Below are 15,318 nucleotides of genomic sequence, written 5' to 3'. Positions count from 1 at the left end.
TGCCAGGTCTCGGGAAATCTTCCCTGTCGATTTTATCAATTCCTGTTACTATTTTGTATGTAGTGATCATATCACCTCTTTTTCTTCTGTCTTCTAGTTTTGGCATGTTTAATGCTTCTAACCTCTCCTCGTAGCTCTTACCCTTCAGTTCTGGGAGCCACTTAGTAGCATGTCTTTGCACCTTTTCCAGTTTGTTGATGTGCTTCTTAAGATATGGGCACCACACAACAGCTGCATATTCTAGCTTTGGCCTAACAAAAGTCATGAACAATTTCTTTAGTATATCGCCTTCCATGTATTTAAATGCAATTCTGAAATTAGAAAGCATAGCATAGGCTCCTTGCACAATATTCTTTATGTGGTCCTCAGGTGATAGTTTTCTATCTAGAACCACCCCTAGATCTTTCTTTATCAGAATTCTTTAAAGATTTCTCACATAATATATAGGTTGTGTGGGGTCTATGTTCTCCTATTCCACATTCCATAACATGACATTTATTAACATTATATTCCATTTGCCAAGTGGTGCTCCATCTACTTATTTTGTCCAGGTCTTCTTGAAGGGCATGACAATCATCTAAATTTCTTATTCTTCCTATTATCTTAGCATCATCAGCAAACATGTTCATATAATTCTGTATACCAACTGGTAGATCATTTATGTACACAGTAAACATCACTGGTGCAAGAACTGAACCCTGTGGTACTCCACTTGCGACATTTCTCCATTCTGATACATTGCCTCTGATTACTGCCCTCATTTTTCTATCAGTCAGAAAATTTTTCATCCATGATAGAAGCTTACCTGTCACCCCTCCAATATTTTCCAGTTTCCAGAACAACCTCTTATGTGGAACTCTGTCGAAAGCCTTTTTTAGGTGCAGATAGATGCAGTCAACCCAACCATCTCTTTCCTGTAATATCTCTGTGGCTCGATCATAGAAACTGAGTAAATTCGATACACAGGATCTTCCAGATCGAAAACCATACTGTCTGTCTGATATTATATCATTTCTCTCTAGGTGTTCTACCCATTTAGTTTTGATTAGTTTTTCCAATACTTTCACTATTACACTTGTCAATGATACAGGTCTATAATTGAGGGGGTCGTCCCTGGTGCCACTTTTGTAGATTGGAACTATGTTAGCCTGTTTCCACACGTCTGCTACGATTCCTGTACACAGGGATGACCTGAAAGATCAGGTGAAGTGGAATGCTGAGCTCAGATGCACATTCTCTCAGAACCCATGGTGAAACGCCATCTGGGCCAGCTGCTTTGTTCTTACCGAGCTCCTTGAGCATTTTTTCCACTTCGTCTCTAGACACCTCTATGTGCTCTATGTTGTTCTCTGGAATTCTTATTGTATCTGGTTCCCTAAAGATTTCATTTTGTACAAACACACTTTGGAACTTTTCGTTTAGTGTTTCACACATTTCCTTTTCATCTTCCGTAAATCTATTTCCCATTTTCAACCTCTGAATATTATCCTTTACCTGCAATTTGTTGTTTATGAATTTATAGAATAGACCTGGTTCTGTTTTACATTTGTCTGCAATCCCTTTTTCAAAATTTCTTTCTGCCTCTCTCCTCACTGCCGTGTAGTTGTTTCTCGCATCTTTGTATCGCTGGTATGCTTGGGGGTTCGGCCTCTTCCTGTATTGATTCCATTTTTGTGTCTTTTGGTCTCTAGCCCTCTAGCAATTTCTATTGAACCAATCCTGTATCCTAGTTCTGCATCTGTTTTGGTATAAATTTTTTTGTGCCTTTATCATATATTTCACAAAACTTGACATACATCTCATTCACTTCCTTGCCTAGCATCAAGTCTGTCCAATTATACTCACTAAAAAAATTTCTAAGGTCACCATAATGTCCTCTCCTGAAGTCTGGTTTTTCAACTGCTTCAACCTCCTTATTTTCTTCCAGCTTATAACGCATTGCATACTTTATTCCCAAAAAGACAGTCACTTTTACCCAAGGGAGGAAGGTACTGAATGTCAAATATTTCTTCCTCCTTCCTGGTAAATATCAAATCTAGCATGGAGGGAACGTCCCCTTCCCTCATCCTCGTAGCTTGTTTAACATGTTGATACAAGAATGTTTCCAGGATGAGGTCTACAAATTTACAGGTCCAAAAATCTTCTGTTTTAGCTTCATATGCTTCCCAGTTTATGGATTTCAAGTTGAAGTCACCGACTATCAACAGTCGTGATCTATTGTTATCCGCTCTCGCTATAATCTCTCTCATTATTGTTATAAGACCTTCACGTTTACTATCTAGCTCCTCCTTTGACCATGTGCTGCTTGGCGGTGGACTATATGCATTTATTATCATTAGTTTATCATCCTCATGGCAGATCTCTAGTGCTATTATGTCAACTTCTTGTGGATTGGCAGTCATTATTTCGTTCACCTTTAGGTGTTCTTTCACCAGCACAGCAACGCCACCGCCTTTCCTAATTTTTCTGTCCCGTCTCCAAATTGAGTAGCCCCTTGGGAATATGACCTCATTTAAAATTACATCTTCAAGTTTTGTCTCCGTGAGTGCAATAATGTCTGGTGTGGTGTGTGTGTGTGTGTACTCACCTATTTGTACTCCCCTATTTGTGCTTGCAGGATCGAGCATTGACTCTTGGATCCCGCCTTTCCTGCTATCGGTTGTTTACAGCAATGACTCCTGTCCCATTTCCCTATCATTCCTAGTTTTAAAAGTATGAATAGTATTTGCTTCCACAACCTGTTCCCCAAGTGCATTCCATTTTTCCACTACTCTCACGCTAAAAGAAAACTTCCTAACATCTCTGTGACTCATCTGAGTTTCCACCCATGTCCCCTCGTTCTGTTATTATTACGTGTGAACATTTCATCTATTTCCACTTTGTCAATTCCCCCAAGTATTTTATATGTCCCTATCATATCTCCTCTCTCCCTTCTTTTTTCTAGTGTCGTAAGGTTCAGTTCCTTCAGCCGCTCTTCATATCCCATCCCTCGTAACTCTGGGACAAGCCTCGTCGCAAACCTCTGAACCTTCTCCAGTTTCTTTGTGTTTCTTCAGGTGGGGGCTCCATGATGGCGCGGCATACTCTAAGACGGGTCTCACGTAGGCAGTGTAAAGCACCCTAAAAGCCTCCTCATTTAGGTTTCTGAATGAAGTTCTAATTTTCGCCAGTGTAGAGTACGCTGCTGTCGTTATCCTATTTATATGTGCCTCAGGAGTTAGATTAGGTGTCACATCCACTCCCAGGTCTCTTTCTCGAATCGTTACAGGAAGGCTGTTCCCCTTCATTGTGTACTGTCCCTTTGGTCTCCTGTCACCTGATCCCATTTCCATAACTTTACATTTACTGGTGTTAAACTCCAGTAGCCATTTCCCTGACCATCTCTGCAGCCTGTTTAAGTCCTCTTGGAGGATCCTACAATCCTCGTCTGTCACAACTCTTCTCATTAATTTTGCGTCATCCGCAAACATTGACATGTATGATTCCACTCCTGTAAACATATCATTTACGTAAATTAGAAAGAGGATTGATCCCAGCACCGATCCTTGAGGTACTCCACTTGTTACTGTTCGCCAGTCCGACTTCTCGCCCCTTACCATTACCCACTGGCTCCTTCCTGTTAGGTAGTTCTTCACCCATACTAGGGCCTTTCCGCTTGCTCCTGCCTGCCTCTCAAGTTTGTATAGCAGTCTCATGTGCGGTACCGTATCAAAGGCCTTTTGGCAGTCAAGAAATATGCAGTCTGCCCAGCCTTCTCTGTCCTGCCTTATCCTTGTTACTTTATCATAGAATTCTAAAAGGTTTGTTAGGCATGATTTCCCTGTCCAGAACCCATGTTGGTGCTTGTTTACAAACCCAATGCTCTCCAGGTGCTCAACAAGTCTTAGCCTAATTATTCTTTCAAGTATTTTGCAGGGGATGCTTGTCAGTGATACGGGTCTGTAGTTAAGTGCCTCCTCCCTATCACCTTTTTTGAAAATCGGTACGACATTTGCCTCCTTCCAGCAACTGGGCAATTCTCCCAACATAAGTGACTCATTAAAGATCATTGCCAGAGGCACGCTGAGAGCCTGCGCTGCCTCTTTAAGTATCCACGGTGATACTTTGTCTGGTCCAACAGCTTTATTTGCATCCAGTTTTGTCAACTGTTTCATTACATCCTCTGCTGTCACCTCTATATCTGATAGTCTTTCATCTTGGGTAATCTCTTCTAACAATGGGAGCTGCTCAGGCTCGGTTGTGAACACTCCATGGAATTTTGCATTCAGTACCTCACAGATTTCCTTTGTGTGTGTGTGTGTGTGTGTGTGTGTGTGTGTGTGTGTGTGTGTGTACTCACCTATATGTACTCACCTATATGTGCTTGCAGGATCGAGCATTGACTCTTGGATCCCGCCTTTCTAGCTATCGGTTGTTTACAGCAATGACTCCTGTCCCATTTCCCTATCATACCTAGTTTTAAAAGTATGAATAGTATTTGCTTCCACAACCTGTTCCCCAAGTGCATTCCATTTTTCTACTACTCTCACGCTAAAAGAAAACTTCCTAACATCTCTGTGACTCATCTGAGTTTCCAGTTTCCACCCATGTCCCCTCGTTCTGTTATTATTACGTGTGAACATTTCATCTATTTCCACTTTATCAATTCCCCTGAGTATTTTATATGTCCCTATCATATCTCCTCTCTCCCTTCTTTTCTCTAGTGTCGTTAGGTTCAGTTCCTTCAGCCGCTCTTCATATCCCATCCCTCGTAACTCTGGGACAAGCCTCGTCGCAAACCTCTGAACCTTCTCCAGTTTCTTTATGTGTTTCTTCAGGTGGGGGCTCCATGATGGCGCGGCATACTCTAAGACGGGTCTCACGTAGGCAGTGTAAAGTGCCCTAAAAGCTTCCTCATTTAGGTTTCTGAATGAAGTTCTAATTTTCGCCAGTGTAGAGTACGCTGCTGTCGTTATCCTATTTATATGTGCCTCAGGAGTTAGATTAGGTGTCACATCCACTCCCAGGTCTCTTTCTCGAATCGTTACAGGTAGGCTGTTCCCCTTCATTGTGTACTGTCCCTTTGGTCTCCTGTCACCTGATCCCATTTCCATAACTTTACATTTACTGGTGTTAAACTCCAGTAGCCATTTCCCTGACCATCTCTGCAGCCTGTTTAAGTCCTCTTGGAGGATCCTACAATCCTCGTCTGTCACAACTCTTCTCATTAATTTTGCGTCATCTGCAAACATTGACATGTATGATTCCACTCCTGTAAACATATCATTTACGTAAATTAGAAAGAGGATTGGTCCCAGCACCGATCCTTGAGGTACTCCACTTGTTACTGTTCGCCAGTCCGACTTTTCGAAGGAAGGAGCCAGTGTGTGTGTGTGTGTGTGTGTGTGTGTGTGTGTGTGTGTGTGTGTGTGTGTGTGTGTGTGTGTGTGTGTGTGTGTGCGGATTGTGTGTAATGCTTGGGTTGGCGACCAGCACGGTGCCTCCGGACTCCCAGTGGAGTTGGGCAGATCCAAGGTTAAATAATCTTAATCATATCATAGTCCATGGGTTACGACACGTCTGGGGTTAACCATGGTGCTGGGTCGATCCACGTCCTGCTCCAAAGATTTTCCAACAGCCTCTGTCACGTCCAGCTTCCAACAGATGCCTTTTAACCTCATCTCTGGCAATTTCTAAGTCTTCCAAAGTTGCTTGCTTTACTGCTGCATCTCTGTAAACTTCAGAAGTCCCGGAACATCTTGCTCTATTGTGAAGACCGCTTGGAATCTCTTGATTCACACACTTTGCCATTCTCTCTGTGTCCCCCTTTTTAAGTTTCATCACCCGTTCTTTTTCTGTTTTCATATGAGTGGGTCAGTTTTGGTTGGGTCTTGACTCTGCTTGTGATATCATTTTCATACAGTCTCTCCGCTTCTCTTCTCACTCCTGAAGTACTCATTCCTGGCCCTCTGGTATCTATGCTCTCAGGTATTCTGTTATTCCTGTAGTTTCTCCATTTCCTTGTACTTGATTATTTTGCTTCCTACGTTCCTGATAGTACTGTTGAGGCTAATAGTTTAGTGTGTTTTAAAATTAGTACAGATTTTGATACATGATTGATAATGAGACAAAATTTTTGTGCAGTGCTGTGGGATTGAACTCGCTCCTCTGGTTATCCCAGATTCACCCAAGATAAGAGTGCATCTTGGGTGCATTCCACAACATTGCTCCAAATTTTGTCATGAAGAAAAATTGTTGTATCTAAATTGTATCCACATCGTATGGGGCAGTAGGCCACTGCTTCTTCCCAAGTTTTTATGTTCTGAACTATTGCAGGTGATTGCAGCGACCTGGGCCATCTAGCGCGACCACTGCTGGTAGCTGGCCTGCGTCACGAGGTGAACGACCTGGTGTGGGCGTGTGAGAACCACCTGGCGGCCGAACTCTCGCCCACCGCCGCCCCCGACATGCTGTTGCTGGCGCACAAATACGGGGCTGCAAGGCTCCGCGAGGCCGCCCTCCAATATGCCCTCCAACACGTGCGTATTGTCCCCCACCCCTCTTGTGCCCACATTCTCGCACATCATGTCTTTTTCTTGTCCATAGCCTAGTTTGGCGGCAATGCATGATCACCCAGACTCCTGTTTGTACACTTACGTTGTTATGAATGTGTGTAAAAGTCTGCGTTGCTTTCGTCTTGCACATCTTTCGTCATGTGATGCAAAGCAGAGTGCTGTTCCACTGTACTACCTGTGCCCTAAACCTCGACTAGATGAAATAGACGTTCACACTATATATCTCAATGGAATGATGTCATTCCTAACGAGACAACTCGTGACGTCTCTAGATCTTTGTGTCGTGCAGTGTGGATCACATCCATGCCCTTATCCACCACAGATGGAACTTTCATTCAGATAGGTATTTAGGCTGGTGACGCTCGTGTTTGGACAGCAAAACTCACCTTAGGTAGTAACAGTAGGATTATCTCAAATGTTGCTCCCAGTGTGACATGAATTATCTTCCTGTAAGGATAAATGTAAATTTTTAGGAGCACTTCTAAAATTATTTGAAATAATTTGTAAGAATTTAGTAATATTTTTTTAACAATTTTAAGAAAGAGTTAAAGGCTTAATTAATAAGTAAGGCTATTTATGTGTCTGTATCAAGACATACCCTCTGTACCATGATGGGCTAAATGTATCTAGAACACAAGTTCTCTCTAGCTTTACATAGGGCATGGAAGGTGCCAGCTCCTAACCACAATGTAATTTTTATGACCCACATTAGGTGTAGGTAGTGTGAGATACCCGCTCACACTGATGCATCTATAGTGACTTCCAAACTCTAAATAATTCTGGGAGACCCTCTGGATGAGATTTTTTTTAGCCCATCATGGAACAGTGGATAGTACATCTCTTGGGAGCCCAGAGATGCCAGTTGAGTTCCATCTATTGTCATAATATTTTCTCAGATACATTATTTATAGTGTGACTTCATTGTTAAAATAGATGTTGTATTGCCTCTTGTGACTGATTAGTTTCAAGGTGAATGAGCATAAAATAATTTAAAACATTTAAATTCGTTATGTTCTCTTACTATAATTATTTGTTAATTTGGGTGGGCACGTTAACCAAACGCTGGGTTAACATCTATGAGGACGCACATAGACAATGTCTATGTGCGTTCATGCAGCAACTGAAAACATCTGTGTGCGTTCATTCAGCCCTGGCAATGTCCATGGGCGTTCATGCAGTTTCTGCATGGTCCATGGTGTGATGGTATCTAATATTTTACATGTATCTTTCCTACAGGCAGCAGAGGTGACAATGCAGCCTTCCTGGGCATCCCTTGCTGCCCGTGCTCCCAACCTCATTTTCGAGTTCTCGCAACGTCTCGCCCAGCAACCCAATGTCAACATAGCATGCAATCCAACATTAAGACCTGACTCCATCGCACACCGGGGACTCACCCCACCTATCCCACATTAAGGACCAACTCCAACCCGCACCAGGGACTAACTACATTCCACACCAGGATATGATTCCATCCCAAATCAACGACACTCGTCTGATACCTGGGACTGAGTACATCCCATACCAAGGAGTGATTCGATCTCGCATCAAAGACCGACTTCATCCCGCACCAGAGACTGACTCTACCCCACTCCAAAGACCGACTCTATCACACATCAGGGAACGACTCCATTCCACTCCAGGGGAATGACACTATCTCCCACCAGGAACCGACTCCATCCCACCATAGACTGACTCTATCTCGCATTGAAGACATAATTTCACTCCCACACAATTGGCATCACCTGACGGGTAAGATAGTATCCTCCTTCAGAAACTTCGCCAACACAACAATGTTATATCCTGCAGCTCTAACTATTGATTTGTCATCTTACGTGGCGATCAAACATTGTCTGGAGGCTTCATAATAAGAGCGCATCAGGCTCGGTTCATTGCAAGGACAGGCTATTTATGTGAAATTATGTAAATATATCAATGTTTATATCCACACACACGTGCATACTCTCACACAAACCAGTGCTTAAATAATATCTTCACTACCAGATTCTAGTTATTTTTAATCGCCAGCCCCACCCTATCTGCCCCATTGTCGTCTTGAGGGGGCTTGGTGGGCGGCTGCTGGAGTGTGATGCTCCATGGGTCAGTCCTTCTGTGACCTTAATTTTCTAAATATATTATTATTATTAATTATTATTATTATTATTATTATTATTATTATTATTATTATTATTATGCTCCTGTTGCTGTCCTCTCGAATTCTGCCGGATGACTTTTCCTTATGTTTCGTTTTTCTCCCCCCCCCTCATCTCCTGTCTAATTGTCATTTCCCACCGACCTTTTGCCTGTTTTGATTATTCTTTCGGCCTTTTGTTTTGGCGCCTGGGTGTTTGAGAAGGCTTACTCTTGCACCCGTAGAACTGTGGCACCCAACGTCTCACGCGAGGGGGATACTTTTATTGTCAATCCTTCTTTCGTCACTGAATGTGATCTCGACGGACTGACGGTTCTTAAGGTGGTGTTTGTGGAGAGTATACTCACGACGCACCCCTAGGGGGCCCCGGCAAGACGGCAACATGTCTCTTGTTGAGTGTCCTGTCCTCTAATTGTGGCTCCGTGGTGGGTGTGGGGGCACATTCGGAAATGTGTTCAGCTTCCCTCTTGTTTTCATGCCGATGACTCCTGTTCCTCTTATGACTTCTTGGGCTTGTGGGGTGGGCGACCAGGCCCCCCGAGTCGGACTGCGTTGGAAGACTGGGCTCTATAGTCCCTGCTACATTGCGCCCCAGACCTAACTCCTCCTCCTGACCCTCCTGACTACTTCCCTTGGCTCCCCTCCCTCCTCTGTGGTTGGGTTGAGCCCTAAGCCCCCAGCGGTGACCACTTCGTTCCCTGGCCCAGCTCAGTCTCATTGCAAACGTAAATACTGCACTTTTTAACCCCCCCCTCTCTATCTCTCTCTGTGTGTCTGTCTCTGTGTGTCTGTCTGTGTGTGTCTGTCTCTCTCTGTGTGTCTGTCTCTCTCTGTGTGTCTCTCTCTCTCTGTGTGTCTGTCTGTCTCTGTCTCTGTCTCTGTGTGTCTGTCTCTGTCTCTCCGTGTCTGTCTGTCTGTCTCTGTGTGTCTGTCTGTCTGTCTCTGTCTCTGTGTGTCTGTCTCTGTCTGTGTGGAGAAGCTCTAGTCTGTTGCCCAGTACGTTGTTGCTGGAACACCTCTCTTTGAGTCGGAAGCAAAAGCCTGGCTCATCTCCCCCCCCCCCTCACCTCCGACTCACTCCATCCCCTCCCGTTTTGGTGGTCGAGCCGCCTGTTCCTGCTATGGAAATTTCTTTGGTTCCCGCTGCCCTTGCTGTGGTTCCATTTATCTCCCCCCACATGTCCCACTTTCTCTTCCTGATCTTAAACACCTACTGGACTACTTGCCGGAACCTTTGCTCCTGCTGGGTGATTTTAATTATCGACATACCCTCTATGGGTGATGTTCTAACAAACACCCTTTTTGAACCTTTCATCCTCTCCTCTTTCCTGTTTCTTCTGAATTCTGGTGACCCCACTCATTTGGACTCTCGAACTCGCACCCTTTCCTGTTTTGATCTTTCTCTTTGCTCGTCGTCTCTTAACTTGGATTTCTCATGACGGGTTCTTGATGACCTCCATGGCAGTGACCATTTCCCCATCCTTGTTACCTTTTTCTCTTTTCACCCTCCCCTCTCCTTCCCTAGGTGGCAGTTTGCCAAGGGAGACTGGAACCTCTTTACCCTCCGAGCTACTCTCTCCGTTCTGCCTCTCCATCGTGCCCTCCTTCATTTTCATGACACCGTCTTTGACGCTGCCCTCCACTCTATTCCTCACTCTACCTCTCGGGGCAAGCAGAAGTGCGTTCCCTGGTGGAATGTAGACTGTGCTCGGGCTGTCTGCTGTTAGCGTGCAGCCGGAAAGAGAGACCGGCACCGGCAGATGACCAATTCTTTTTGTGTGTTTCGGAAAGCGAGTGCGGTGGCCCGTAGGACCATCCGTATGGCTAAGCATGAGTGTTGGAAGTCTTGTTTCCACCATTACGTCCAAAACTGAGGTAGCGTGCATGACACTCGTGCACACTACCTCAGTACTACCCTGCATGTGTGCTTGTAGCATCACCTCTTCCACGGCCCTCATGTGCTGTTCCACTCGTTCCTTACACTCTAGCTCAGTAAGAGTGTCGTAGTCGTCAGGTCTACGAGCGGTCAAGGCCTGGTGAAGATGCAGGTAGCGCTGTTTGTACTCTACACACTCAGACATACTGGTGGTGTGTGTACCTAACAGGGTGTTAAACATCCTCTGAATACTGCTCGTCACTTTTGAATTTTCAGGGAAAATTTAAGTGCGAAATTTTACTGTACAATCTAGCTCATAGGTTCCAACTAAGCCCCACGTTGGGCGCCAGATGTGGGGGTTTTCTTTTTAGCTTTCACGACTGCAATGCGTACGTCGCCAATGTACATGTGGCAGACGCTTCACAAAGCTATCGGAATTAGCAGAATAGAAAATGAGAGCAACCGTACAGGGCCTGGGAGCAAGGTCGAGTTAGAGTCCTTGAGGGTCTCTTCTCAGACTAATCTCACCTGGTCCTGCTCCACGTTGATCGTTGGAATCTCCTCAATGATTTAAACACTTTAAGGGACTCCTAGGGTCCTCCTCACATTTATAGTTTAGTGACTTATAGGCAACTCGGTGTTGAAGACACTTAGAGCTGAAGGCTTGAGTAATGTTGGCAGTATTCAGAAGTGGTTCAACGGAAACACCGCATAAAGCTTAACAGTAGTTTATTTACCAACTTAACCACTAATACACAGGGTGCTTGATTTACTTTAGATTGGCGTCAGAAAGGCTATGATTGTATTAGCAAGACTCTTGACGTCTGGCTAATGGACTCGTATCCACTCGTGGAGAACCACCTAACTTAACACAGTTGACAGCCAATCATTAACATGGCAACCTAACTGCCGGTATGCAAAGGGATCACAAGAGTTCCAACCGGATACTCGGTAATGATATGTAATAAACACAAATACACTGTCAATGGGACAGGCAATAACATGCACAATAATAATGTCACACAATAACTAAATGTGTGGTGTATGTGAAGCTCACATTCAACAGACGAGTGAAATGCCGTGATACCACACAGATAAACATGCATACACCGTCGATTCACTTATGACCTGTGACAGGTATGAGTAGGTGAGAACTGTGGTTGATACCTCAGATCAACACAGACACAATAAAACAATGACAAGATCTTGTACTTACAGATAGGGTACCTTTCCTTGCTTACTCACTCACTCACTCAGGCACATTTATACAAGCACTCGTAGGTGGCCTGACAGCTGGTTTTGCTCGTAGACACGGAGGGTACTTACAGTAGGGCATGCTGTGTGCTTAACAGACACACATGCACACACACTGGCACTGACGGCGAATAAGGTGTTGACGTCACGTAGTAGTGAGGGCGGCGGCGGGCGCTTCGAGGTACCGAGGTACACGCTCGGGACGAGTGGCGGCTGGTGGCGGCTGTGGTACCATGCAGGTACACTTGTGGTAAAGTCACACACAGGTTACTTAGATGGCGGCACTGCCTTAGTTCACTCTAAGTTACTCACAACGATCTTTGTCACCAGGGGTTACCTGATATCAGTCTGTTTCGCTCTGGAGATTGTCACTTTAGGCTTCTGAACAATATGTTCACACGTGATTCTGGGCGAGTGTGGGTATATTTTTTAGACGCAGAGTTAACTTGACGGTGAGGAATGAACGGTTGTTCAGTCTATTGGCCGATAGACAGAACAGCTACACGTCCTCTTTGCAAGAGATCCCTCACAAGAATGGTTTTGCCTGAAGCTCAGGGCATCTTGTGGGGCACACACAAGGGGATTACAATTTGACCAATAGCATTGCAGCAAATGGGCGGGAACCAATCATATTAGCTCGTTCGATGAGCAGTAGCAGGAGTGACGTCATGAACACGTCACGACCACGTCATGGCTGTTATTGTCCATCGCGTCGGTTGACCCCAGACGTCAACGTCAGAGGGGAGACGCTGCTAGCGTCTCCCCTCTGTCCCACGCTTCCACCGGCCAATGTACTCGCTGACCCTTTGGTGGCAAGTATGCTTAACTCCCTGTATCTACTTCCTGCCTGGACATACGGCGCCTGCCTGGACATACGGCAGCCTCCGTATTATAAAAGTGTTCCTGGTTAAGTGGGCATTCTGGAGATACCCAACATGTCAGGTCACTATCTAGGGTTAAGAGAGATAGGCTTGTGCACGAAAATCATTGCACTGTGCGCTGCAATGAGCCATTCAAGTCAGCTGTGGGAGAATCTTGAGAGACACTCACACACAGGCTATGGTGAGCCCGTAAACCTGCATCACTAAAGCTTTTACCCCTCCTACGGTTCTGAAACGCCTTTTCCATGCGCACTTCCACAACATTTTCATCTTCACCGATGGGTCTAAGTTTGCGGACAGTGTAGGCTACTCGGTTAATTTTTCTGACAGCACTTACATGTGCCGCCTTCCTCTGGAGACTGGCATCTTCATAGCGGAACTTTATGCTATTCTCTCTGCTCTTCGTCTCCTGCTTTCTCGTTGTTAATCTTCCTTTGTAGTTGTCGTTGACTCTCGTAGTGCCCTCATGGCTCTTGGGTCCTTTAATAGAGTCCATCCAGTGGTTGTAGAGATTCAGCATTGGCTGTTTTTTCCAGTAAATTTAAGTCGGTTGAGTTTTGGCACCTAGCCATATTGGTGTCACTTTTAAATGAGCGTACGGATGCTGCCGCTAGGGAAGCTGTCCGCTCTTGTCCCATCTCTCGTAAAGGTATTCCTTATTCAGATTTTTACCCAGTTATTCATTTCTCCATCCTTACCCGTTGGCAGGATTGTTGGTCTTCTGTTACTGGTAACAAATTGTGTACTCTTAAGATTAGTGTATCCTCATGACCGTCCTACCACCGCAACCGGCGATGGGAAATGGCTCTGGTGAGGTTGCGTATTGGCCATACATGCTTAACTCACGGTCACTTAATGGAGTGACGCCCTGCTCCTTGTTGTCCAAATTGCATTGTCCCTCTTACGGTTGTGCATACCCTTGTTGAATGTCCTGACTTCCAGGAGGAGCGTGTCTTGTTTTCCGACCGTCCCTCGCGGTCCCTTATCCCTTGATAGAATTGTTGGTGACTCGGATACTTTTGATATCTTTCGCCTTATGCGTTTCTGTTCTCGTATTGGCATCCTTGGTGATATTTAGTGCCCTCTGATTATTCCGCACATTTGATGGTGCTACATAGCCTTCCCGGTTTAGTGCCTTCTTTTGATAATTACTTACTTTTTATCCCCTCCTCGCCGCTCAGCTCGTTGATGCCGTGAGGGGGGCTTAGTGGGCGGCTGCCGGAGTGTGATGCTCCTTGGGCAGTCCTCTGTCCTTTTCTAGCCTTGTTCTCCTGCTGCCGTCCTCTCCAATTGTGCTGAGCACCTTTTCCTTGTCGTTTCCTGCTGACCTTTTGCTTGTTTTGGATCTTTCTTTGGACTACTTCTATTTTGACGCCCGGGTGCTTGAGGCGGCATACTCTTGCACCCGTAGAACTGTTGTACCCGACATCTCGAGCGAGGGGAACCTTTTATTATCAATCCCCCTTTCGTCGCTGAACCCGATCTCGACGGACTGACGTTTCTTAAGGTGGCGTTTGTGGGGCGTATACTCACGACGCACCCCTAGGGGGCCCCGGCATGATCGGCGATAGCTTCCTGTTGGGTGTCCTGCCTCTATTTGTGGCTCCATGGTGGGTATGGGGGCACATTCGTGGATGAATTTTTCTCTTCATCTCTATGTCGATAAATGTTTCCATTGTACCCTCTCAGGCTCGTGGGGTGGGGGACCAAGCCCCCGAGTCGGCCTGTATTGGAAGACTGGGCTCTGTAGCTCCTGCTGCGTTGGGCCCCGACCTTGCTCCTCCTTTGACCGTCCTGACTTCTTCCCCCCAGCTCCCCTCCCTCCTCTGTGGTTGGGTCGAGCCTCCAGCCCCCAGTGGTGACCACTTCGTCCCCTGGTGCGGCTAAGTCTCTCGTTGTGACTACTGCGCCTTTTAACCCCTCTCTCTCTGGGGGTTCTGAACGCCGTTCGCGCTCCAGCCGCACTCGCTCAATTCCTTCCCGTACTGCCGCGTATCAGGCCTTGTTTGGTCCCGCTTCATGGGCCAAATACTTTGATCTCCTCCCTCTTGATTCTGCGCCTCCTGACGATTTCTCCCTCCATCGGCATCTTGTTGATTCCGTGGATGCGTCTGTTACTTTCCACCCCACTCGTCTCGGTACACGTGTCGTTGCTGCTCCTTCTCAGGATGCAGCTTCCCGCTTGGCAGCCTTGTCTTGCCTTGGCGAGATCCCTGTTCAGGTCTCTAAGAATGTTCAGATGAATGCCAGTGTTGGCACTATTCTCCTCCTGCCCCATGTTGCAAACGGTGTTCGGAATCTGCAGGATTGCCACGATGATATTCGGCATATCCTTGATGCCCAAGGCCATTCTGTCCTCCAGGTTGACTCGTTTACTCATCCCCCTCGTGGTCGTCGCCGTCAACCCCTTCGTGTTGTAAAGATCACCTTTGATGGTAGGACCCTTCCATCCTCTGTCATTCTTGCTGGTGCTAGGTGCTCTGTCCAGGAGTATATTCCTTCTCCTCGGCTGTGTAACAAGTGCTGGAGGTTTGGGCATGGTGCCCTCTGCTGCTCTGGGACCGTCTCTCTTTGTCCTTTGTGTGGGGGTGAAGGTCACTCTTA

The 15,318-nt window shown here is 45.9% G+C and overlaps 1 long non-coding RNA gene across 2 annotated transcripts in view; it reads left to right on the top strand.

Moving 5' to 3' along the window:
* LOC138365799 (uncharacterized) overlaps nt 1-8,699 on the top strand; it is a 29,428-nt gene extending 20,729 nt beyond the window's left edge. For both annotated transcript variants that reach the window (XR_011229006.1, XR_011229007.1), the window contains exons 2-3: nt 6,316-6,518; nt 7,791-8,699. This is a non-coding gene — a long non-coding RNA (uncharacterized lncRNA). The remainder of the gene's footprint in view (nt 1-6,315; nt 6,519-7,790) is intronic.
* The last annotated feature ends 6,619 nt before the right edge of the window (nt 8,700-15,318 follow it).

The sequence above is a fragment of the Procambarus clarkii genome, chromosome 18 (assembly GCF_040958095.1).
Source record: "Procambarus clarkii isolate CNS0578487 chromosome 18, FALCON_Pclarkii_2.0, whole genome shotgun sequence".
In the NCBI taxonomy this organism is placed as follows: Eukaryota; Metazoa; Arthropoda; class Malacostraca; order Decapoda; family Cambaridae; genus Procambarus; species Procambarus clarkii.
This window is presented reverse-complemented; position numbering and strand designations above follow the sequence as displayed.